The 10,476-nt window shown below is 34.8% G+C and overlaps 1 protein-coding gene across 4 annotated transcripts in view; it reads right to left on the minus strand.

Annotated features, from left to right (window-relative positions):
* The window catches only part of TENM1 (teneurin transmembrane protein 1), a 779,956-nt gene that overhangs the window by 630,231 nt on the left and 139,249 nt on the right, over nucleotides 1-10,476 (minus strand). The window lies entirely within an intron of this gene.

Below are 10,476 nucleotides of genomic sequence, written 5' to 3' on the forward strand. Positions count from 1 at the left end.
GGTTTTCCAATTATTTTCATGTTTTCAAAGTATGTTCAGGTTGCCTTTACTGGCAGAAAAGGAAATAAAGCCACATTGGTAGGGCTGCAGGGTGGAATGTGGCTTATGGTTGGCCAGCCCTGTTACCTCTGACACCCTCTCCCATTCAACCAGCAGGCTCTTCTTTTGCCTGCTGTATAGGTTTGGGTTCTATAAAAGATTAATTTTGAGAAACATATTAAACATTTAAATGGTACTTTGTGCTGGGCAGGGTCTTAGTAGTTATATATATATATGTATCAGCCTACTTAATCTTCACCAAAGAAACCTATTAAATGGGTGCTAATATGATCTCCATTTATTCAGATGAGAGAATTGAGGCACAGAGAAGTTAAATAACTTGCCCAAGTTCTTGAAGATAGTAAATAAAAGACACACAATTTGAATCCAGGCAGTCTGACTCCAGCATCCACTAACCACTATGCTATGCTTTGTCTCAAAAAAAAAGACGTTTCTGGCCGGGCACAGTGGCTCATGCTTGTAATTTGTGCACTTGTAGAGACTCAGGTGGGAAGACTGCTTGAAGCCAGGAGTTCAAGCAACATAGCAAGACCTCATCTCTACAAAAATGTTTTAAAAAATTAGCCGGGCATGGTGGCAAACACCTGTAGTTCCAGCTACTCAGGAGGCTAAGGCAGGAGGATCATTTGAGCCTGGGAGCTTGAGGTTGCGATGAGCTGTGATGGTGTCACTACACTCTAGCCCAGACAAAATAGCGAGACCCTGTCTCAAAAAAGAAAAAATGTTTTGTTGCCTAAAAATAAAAGATAAACTTGTGAGTTCCATTGGACTATATGAATTCTAAGGACCTCTTTAGTTTTAAAATTTTCATAGCTCTACAATGAATTATGTAAACTAATATCAGAATTTAGTCACAGGGTAGGCTTAAGATCAACTAAATCTTCCATACTATCACTAGATATAATCCTGTGAAATAAAGTTGCAGGATAAATATCATAATAGATACCCAAAATTCTGAATTATTTTGGAGAAAGAACTACTTATTTGCTTTTACTTTTGCATTGTTTACTTCACTAGGAACAGATATACAAGAAGCTTCTGGTTGAAACAAGTGTTTCAAAGGTTGGAGCCTCGGGATGAAGATATCCTTATTAGCAGTGTCTCATGTCTAACATCCTAAAGCTACCCTAAATCCAGAGTATATCCATGACCGAAAAGTAACCTGTGTTTTCTGTGCCCTGACTTTTAATTTCTCATCTGCCTCAAAACCTCTAGCTCCATTTTCTGAATCTGGGCTGATGGCAACCTTGACCTGGACCCCAAGCTAAGAGGACCACAATTTGACTCTCATCTAGACACTCTCCTGCTCATAGGTCGAGAATTCTGTAGATCCAGGGAGCCATGCCCACCCTGAGCCTGTTTTCCCCTCCATCTAGACCACACTGTAGCCTAGAATTGCCCAATGTGTTTACACAGACCTGAGGGTGGCAAAAAAAGGGGTCAGGCCAATAGGCCTGAGTCTCCATTCATGTTTTTAAGCCAGGACTCACTGGGATGAGGCTTCTTGCTAGCTTACAGCATGTCATACTCTTGTTTTATGTTCCCAAGCCTTAATGTTGACCCTCTAGTCCTCTTCTAACTTTCTATAGCTGTAACTCCCTGTCACTAATGATTTTTGAAGATTCAGAAAGATTCATTCCTTTTCGCAATTTAAAATCTAGTCAAGTGTCTATGGGAAAGCTTTTCCTGACTTCTTCGAGACATATTAGGCATCCCTCTTCAATGTTTCCTTAGCATAGAATGGTTGTTTATAAGACTTAATTTATTATTTATGGGGTTTACCTATGTCTTCCCTATTAAATTAAGCTCATTCGGGTAGAAATGACTCCCTTCCCCCTACCTGGTACCTAATAGATAATAATGTTTGATGAATTAAACTCAGGTTTCTTTTGTGCCATTTCTGTACTTTACCCCAATCTTTTTCTAGAATTTCATGCAGGGTTTCTCAATCTCAGCACTATTGGCATTTTGAGGTAGATAATTTTTTACTGAGGGGAGGGTAAGATGTTTAGCAGCCCCCCTGGCCTCTATTCACTAGGTGCTAGTAGCACCTTTCCCCATGCTATGACAATTAAACGCGTCTCTAGGAATATCCAAATGTTCCATGGTGAGGGCAAAATCTCCCCCAATGGAGAACTACTATTCTACTTCAACAAATAGTTGTCCCACCTTCTTTGCACAGGGTTATTCCTGCCCTTCTTTTACCTTTCAACTTAAATGTTACTATGGGAAGCTTTCCCTGCCCTCCATACTATTATAAGTTTAAGGTTCCCAGTATATTTTTTCATAGTATCTGGTGATTATCTTTCAGCATATTTAACACAATTTTAATTTTGTAGCTATTTATTTTACGTCTCTTTAAATTCCATGAAGGCAGAGACTGGGTCTATTTCAATCCTATATCCCTAGTACTTTCATATAGCAGGTGCTCAAGAAATATTTCTTAAATCAATGAATGATAGTTAATTACCCTATCCTCTCTGTTCATATTTCCATTATAACTCATCAATTTTTTATAGTAAGTTTCTGTTTACACCATGACCCTCTTGCAGGGTGGAAGAAGGAGGTAACAACTAATTCACTACGTATCACAATAGCTGGCACACAATAGACACAAATTTATTAAGATACACACATGCAATGTGCTATCCATGCCCTTACTTAACTCACTAATGAAGTAAAATTACTTATTAGACTTTAAATTAGTGATAATAAAAAAGTGAATTTAGGGCTAATATTCAGCTAACAAAAAAATGTGATTAAGTTGACACTCCTGCCCCAAGGCAAATATTATCTCTTATTTGAGAGAGACATTTAAGTCTGCACCAACATATCATACAGTCCAGAAGTTCCAGAAGTACAGTCAAAAACTTGTCTATAAATGGCTACCTAATTTGGATGATTTTTTTTTCCAAATGACTGAATATTTCAACAGTAAGTAGAAAAAACTTGAAATAAGTAACATAAAGGACACAGAAAGGAAAATAGCAAGAGAAGTAGTTTCTGCCATAAGTCAGGTTGAAGTATTTTTGTTTCTTTATTCAATGCTGGCTTTTGATGTCTTAAAGTGAGTCCAATTTTAAGGCTTCAATTTGACAGGGAAGATATCAGAGAATAGAAAGGAGACATTGTGGAGGAGGGGAGGGTAACATTTTTTCTGTGCACTGCCTTTCTTGGCATGACCCTTGTGAGGGAAATAGGAAGGAAAAATGTGTGAGACAGAAGTTAAGTGGCAAGTGAAATTATTGTGTTTAAGGCAAGCATAATATACATGCCATGCTGGACAGATACAAAATGTATCACCATAAAAAGCATGTTTGGTGTGGTCTACAAGTGCTTGGAAGGCTTTGGGAAAATACAGTCATTTTCTACTCCAACGTCTGTCACTTTTTACATTGTCAAAATCTTGTTTCCAAAAAGAAAGAACTCAGTCACACATCATGCAATCCACATAAACAAATTACAGATTAATAAGCATAATCTTAGCTGCCATCTATTAACTGTTTACAAAAGACTAGTTATATTATATGCATAAATTATAGAGCTCACCCAAGCTCTATAAGGTCATTATGATTACACAAGTTTTACAGAGAGAAAATTGAGAATCATGGAATTTGAGTAACTTGCACCAGGTTTTGCACCTAATAAGTGGCATAGCTTGGGATTTGAATACAAGTTTGACTTTTATTTATTCTTTTAATGGAGGAGGAGATTTTAAAAGCCTTTAGTATAGTCAATCAATGCCATGGAGATACTTTTTTCCCAGCAAATTTTATACTTGAGTGATAATCACATCTTTCCCTACTCCAATATCTGTCTTCAGATTCGGAATTCCTCAAGGGCAGGTGCCATCTTCTTCATTTCTATATTCCCAGTAACTACCACAGTGACTAGCACATAATAGGTATTTAATACATGTTTTTTAAATGAAGGAAAGACATTTTGTCGATATAAATTCAATAAAATCTTTGAAGACATTCCTACCTATATTTTGTCTATTCCTTTGCAAGACAACCCATGTTTCAAAAAGAAATAGATTAGTGCAGAGTAATATGGCCTTCCTCATTTAATAAGCAATTCAAGATGCCTGAAAAAGAGCTTCATTGTAGATCTGAGCAATTATGTATTTAAAACAAAAGTTAATAAACATTGGGTTGCCCTATCACGTCTTATCTGAAAAAAAAGTTGTTGAAAGAAATATGTGGTTATTTTAGAGCACTGCTCTTCATTTTGAAAGTCAGGGACTATTTTCAGGACTTTTATTAAGAGTCTAAAACATTAGCCTCCTCCTATTCACTCTATCATACTTAGAAATCAAGTTTCACTTCTTATTAATGGCTTTAATAATTACTTTCTTTCATGCCTACACACAGTATCACAAATCCTCTTTACAGCACAGTGCAATCAATGTTTTTCCTAGTTCTCTTGCATTTAGTATTTTCATATTTTACAGAATGAAAACCCCCCAATTTATATCACAATCCTTACCTAAACTAGTCAAGATTAAACACAGATTATTATTGTGCCCTTTGTTAATGTAAATTCTAAACTCCTATACTGGTCCATCAAAGCCAATGAAAATAGAAACTGTCCTTAAACAAACAATTCTTGAACATTAGGACATAATAATGATTTTATTCAGTGACAGCTTTTGAAAAGTTAAAAAAAAGTATCTTAACATAAATGGTGAGAATGGTGATAGAGAGTGTTTTAAGATGTGTATCTTGCATCTCTAAAGATATAAGAAATTAAGTTAAGATGAAATGAAACAATATATCTATTCTAGAAACAGAATGTAATCAGGACATTTTCTAAAAAAAATAGATAAAAAATATGAAAGAAGAAAGAGCCATTGTATGATGGGTAATTAAAGACCTATAGAAAAATCCAAGGCCTCTTTCTCACCTCTGAGATTGTCATTTTACCCCTCAGGGCTACTGTCAGAAGCAAAACTCTGCTCTGGATGCAGCACACTGCTGACCTAGAATGATGCTTCTTAGGCTCTTAGGGAGAAGGCAAACTGTAACCAGAACAGCAAAACACTGACATTCAAAACCAGCACAGCAGAATTCACACATTCAAATGAACTTCAGCTCTGTAATTGATTCTGTCACCTTGCAATGCCATAAACATACAGCCAATGCTCTCATTACTCAAACATTTTTAGAATTCCTCATTGATAATTATCTATAATGTTAAAACAATCTGTTTTCTTACTCTAGTGTTTCTGATCAAAAAACAGACCACATATTTTGAATGTCTACATTCAACAGACTTGACTCCAAATAGGGTTTGATTATTCCCCCAGATCAAATCCATCTTCACAGAAAAAAAAATTCCACCAGTAAAAATGAACATATATTTAAGTATATATATTTTTAAATAAATGATAATTCCCAAGGTCTAAAACAATAGCTAGGACAAAAAGAAAAATTTTAGCAAAGATAGCATTGAAATTAGTGTACAGCCTGAGATGATTATTCTTAAAAGAAGCTCACTCATCTTTATGCATCTATTCTTGCAATATATTATAGTTCGTGTGTGCACACATACATGCATGCACACACACACAAATATGCACACACACATACCCATTTGTAGTCCCATAGAAAATTTCAAGTAATATGCATAAAGAAAACTCATAACTCTGAGTCATATGAATGGAGAGTTGAGCTAGCAGGGTGAATAGGGGAGCTTTTACTTCTTTTGCTTTTTATGCCCTGTTTATCATGATGTATCTACATCTATACACATATATAATTTACTGTGAGCATGTATTGCTTTCATAATAACAAGGAAAGAGGGAAGAAAGGGAGAAAGAAAAAATAAAAATAGAAATGCGGGAGGGTAAAAAGAGAGGAAAGGAGGGAGGGGGAAGAGAAAAGTAAAGTAGTTCCAACAGTTAATACTCTATTGTAAGGTCTTTTATGTTTATAATTGCATTTTCTACATTAAACCATTTTATGTGTCTTTTTGTTTCCATGTTAAAATTGCATGTTGTAAAGACCCTTATGTGGTATAGGAGAAAGGAGTAATAGAGTTAAATTAGCAAATAATGCAGGCACTGTGACAGCTGTTATATTGAGTAAAGTGAGAATGCCCTGCCAAAGGAAAAAAGATGTGAAATCTGTTCGATGTTATCATGTTTTTATTGATCAATCTGTGACCAATTAAAAAATAAACACTACAAAATACTCTTATGTAAGGGCAAACTTCAGGATGAGAATTAAGGGATATCTGCTATGCATTAGAACAGGGGTCTGTCTGTACAGTGGAACACTGACACCACTGGTAGTTTGACACTTTCTTCCAGAGGAAACTTCTTAAACTCATTCAAAAAATAAGTCACATAAGGTGTGATTTTAGTATGGACTATATTTTTTACTGTTCATTCTAATCATTTTGAAAGCAATGAAATGAACACTTTTAAAAAGTGTCCATCCAAAACATACCATTGATATGGTTTGTATGTTCAACCCCTCCAAATTTCCTGTTGAAATCCGATTCCCAGTGTTGGAGGTGGGGCCTGGTGAGAGGTGATTGGGTCATGGAGGCAGATCTCTTATGAATCTTGGGGCCTGGGGCTCTCTACATGGTAATGAGTGAGTTCACTAGAGAGCTGGTTGTTTAAAGAATGTGGCACCTCCCCCTTCTCTCTTGCTCCATCTCTGGCCATGTGACATGTCTGCTCCCACTTCACCTTCAGCCTTGTTTGGCAGCTCCCTGAAGCCCTCACCAGAAGCAGATGCTGGTGCCATGCTTCTTGTACAGCCTGCAGAACTGTGAGCCAAATAAATCTCTTTATAAATTACCCAGCCTCAGGTATTCCTTTATAGCAATGCAAAATGCAATAAAACAATCATAAACACAATATAAAGACAAATGAAAATGTGGGGGATCTTGGCAGCATTATTACAGACAAGGGGCTAATTTTCTTAATGTTTGAAGAGATCTTAGAATTCAATAATAAAAAGACCAAAAACGCAATATAAATGTGAACAAAGCACACAGAAAATTGATATAAAAAGGAAGTGCAAATGACAAAGAAGTTCAAACTTCATTCACAATTAAAAACTGAAATTAGCAATTATATTGTACCTATTATATTGACAAATATTAGGGAATTTGATAATCTTCAGTGTTAATTTGGAGAAACAAGGACTCTCAAGCACTGGCAATGGAAGTATAAGTTGGTCCATTATATAGGGCAATGTAGCAATAACCATCTAAATCTAAAATATATATTCCTTTTGACTAGACAATTGCATGTGTAAGAATTTATCCTCAAGATATATTTTTGCACTGTCTTGTAAATAAATAGGAAAGAATGTCCATGCAGCATTTTTGCAAGCACTGGAAAGAGGAAAGAATTCCTCAGGAGGAAAATGTTTAAATAGATTTTGATGCATCCACATAATACTAGGAATACTAGACAGCTGTTCAAAGGAATGTTAAAGATGTATATATGCTGATACAGAAAGTTTTAAAATAACATTATTGAGTGAAAAGTCAAAGGACAGAATAGTGTTTGGGGAACAAAACAGGAAATACTGGCAGTGGTTACTACTATCCTTGGAAGTGGGATGGGGCAGGGATGAGTGCAGAATGGAGTGAGAGTGACTTCCCAATATATACTCTTCACTGTTCTTTGAATCTTTTTCTATGTATACATCACTTTTTATCAGCTTTATTTAGATATATTTCAGATACCATACAATCTATCCATTTAAAGTATAAAATTCCATGTTTTTTAGCATATTCACAGAGTTGTGCAACCATCTTCACAATCAAGTTTATAACATTTTCATCACCTCTAAAAGAAACTCTGTACCCATTAGTAGTCATTTCTTATTTCCTGCTCTCCCTTCATCCCCTGACAATCAGTAGGCTGCTTTCTGTTCTATGAATTTACCTACTCTTAATATTTTTATATAAATGGAATCATACAGTATGTGGTCTTTTTTGACTGGCCTTGTTTCACTCAGCATAATCTTTTTAATGTTCACCCATGTTGTAGCATTTATCAAGAACTTCATTCCTTTTTATGGCTGAATAATATTACATTATATGTATATATCACATTTTGTTTATCCATTTACCAGTTGATAGACATTTAGATTGTTTCTACTTTTTGGCTATTACAAATAGTGCTGTTATGAGCATTCATGTATATATGAATGCTCATATGCATTGCTTTTTAATAAAATCCAGCTTAAACTTTTTTAAAAAAAAACATACCCACCATAACTATTAGTTGATCAGGGAAACCCTTCATAAAATGGTGAAATAGTGAAAAACTAGATAGAATAGGTTTTCTATGGAGAGCTACCATACCCTCAGTTATTTATAGAATGGAAAGTTTGAGGAAGTCTTCCATAGGAAATAGATTTAAACACATCCTTTTCCTTTTTTGAAAGCTTATTTAAGAGTAGTTTATTACAAATAAAAACATTTATTTTCACATATTATATTCATGACAATATTGAATTATACTAAAGTTTCAAAACTAAAGCTTCACCTTCTTAATTTCCATTCATGTCCATAAAAGACAATGTACATTCTGGAGAAGCAGGACCTGAATAATGCCACATTCTCTAGCTGTACAGACTTTTGATGATTAATTTTATGTGTAAACTTGGCTAGGCCATGGTACCTACTTTCTGGTTAAACACCACTTCAGATGTTGCTGTGAAAGTATTTTTTAAAAATAATTTTTACTGTGTATATTGAAGGTATGCAGCATGATGTCATGGATACATACAGATAGTAAAAATGTTACTATAGCAAAGCAAATAAACATTTCCATCACCTCACATAGTTGCCCATTTTTTTGTTTTCTGGCATAAGCACCTAAAATCTACTCATTTAGCATAAATCTCAAATACAGTACAATTTTTTACCTATAGTCTTCATGTTGCACATCAAATCTCTAGCCTTGTCCATCCTACATATCTGCTACTATGTATCCTTTGTTCTACATATACCCATTTCATCTTCCCCAACCTCTACTTCTGATAACTACTGTTTGTTCTCTATCTCTGTATATTTATTTTTAGATTCTACATATAAGTGAGATCATGCAATATTTTTTCCTTCTAAGTGTCCATGGACAGACGAATGCACAAACTGTGGTACATATATATACAATGGAATATTATTCATCCCTAAAGAAAAATGAGATCTTGCCATTTGCCATAACATCATGAATTTGGAGGAAATCATGCCAAGTGAAATAAGCCAGATACAGAAAGAAAAATATTGCTGTGGAGGTATTTTAAAGATGTAATTAACATTTAGATCAGAAGACATTGAGTAAAGCCAATTATCCTCCCATGAGTGAGCCTCATTCAATCAATTAAAGGCCTTAACAGAAAAATCTGAAGTACTCCAAGGAAAAAGGAATTCTGATTCCAGACTGCCTTCAGACTCATGCAGCAACATCAACTCTTTCTTGCATCTCTAGCCTGCTGGCCTGTCCTGCCTGTACATTTCAGACTGGCCAGCCCCACAATCACATGAGTCAATACCTTAGAATGAATCTATCAATCTCTCTATGAATCTCTCTCTCTCTCTAAATATATATATATGATCTGTGTATATATGTATACATGTATATGTATGCATATATATGTATATATACATGCATGTGTGTATTTGTATATATGTATACAATGTGTATATAGGATTTGTATATATATATGCATGTGTATGTATGTATATGCATATACATATGTATACATATAAGATGTTATATATAGGATCCTATTGACTGTTTCTCTGGAGAACAGTAATACAAGATTCAATGGGTGTTAATGTTAGGAAGCACTTTACAGATCATCTAAGTCAAATCTCATCATTTTATAGTTGGAAAAACTGAGGACCAAAGAGTTTAAGTGATGTGTATGTGTGTACAGACAGACCTACAATGATAGGAGAGCAATCTAAGGACCACCTAGGATGATAATTTGTCCTAAAAGTTTTGAAATGTGCATGGAAATAAGGGTAAAATAAGTGTATCCAAATCGGTGTGGTCAGGAAAGGTGAGACATAAAGTAAAATTATCAAATTATCATTTTAAACATACACAATGTGTTGAAAAACATTCAGTTTCGTAGTTTCCCTAAACTACTTTATAATATAATTATATGGTTCCTGGAGGCTAGTTATAATTGAATTATAGGGTGTCTTGTTCACGTTCTAGCTGGTGAAAAAAAAATTGCTCAGCTCTGCTTTGCAGTTCTCTAAACACCGGCTAGAATACTCATGAGGCAGCTTATAATTCAATTATAACTCCCCTCTGGGAACCATATAATTATATATAAAAGACCTAAGCCATCATATGTTCTCCATTTATTTTTTGTTATGAAAGGATTTGTCTAAAGTCTGATATTAAATTTGAATAGGTCTGAGTCAATT

The sequence above is a fragment of the Microcebus murinus genome, chromosome X (assembly GCF_040939455.1).
Source record: "Microcebus murinus isolate Inina chromosome X, M.murinus_Inina_mat1.0, whole genome shotgun sequence".
Taxonomy (NCBI): domain Eukaryota; kingdom Metazoa; phylum Chordata; class Mammalia; order Primates; family Cheirogaleidae; genus Microcebus; species Microcebus murinus.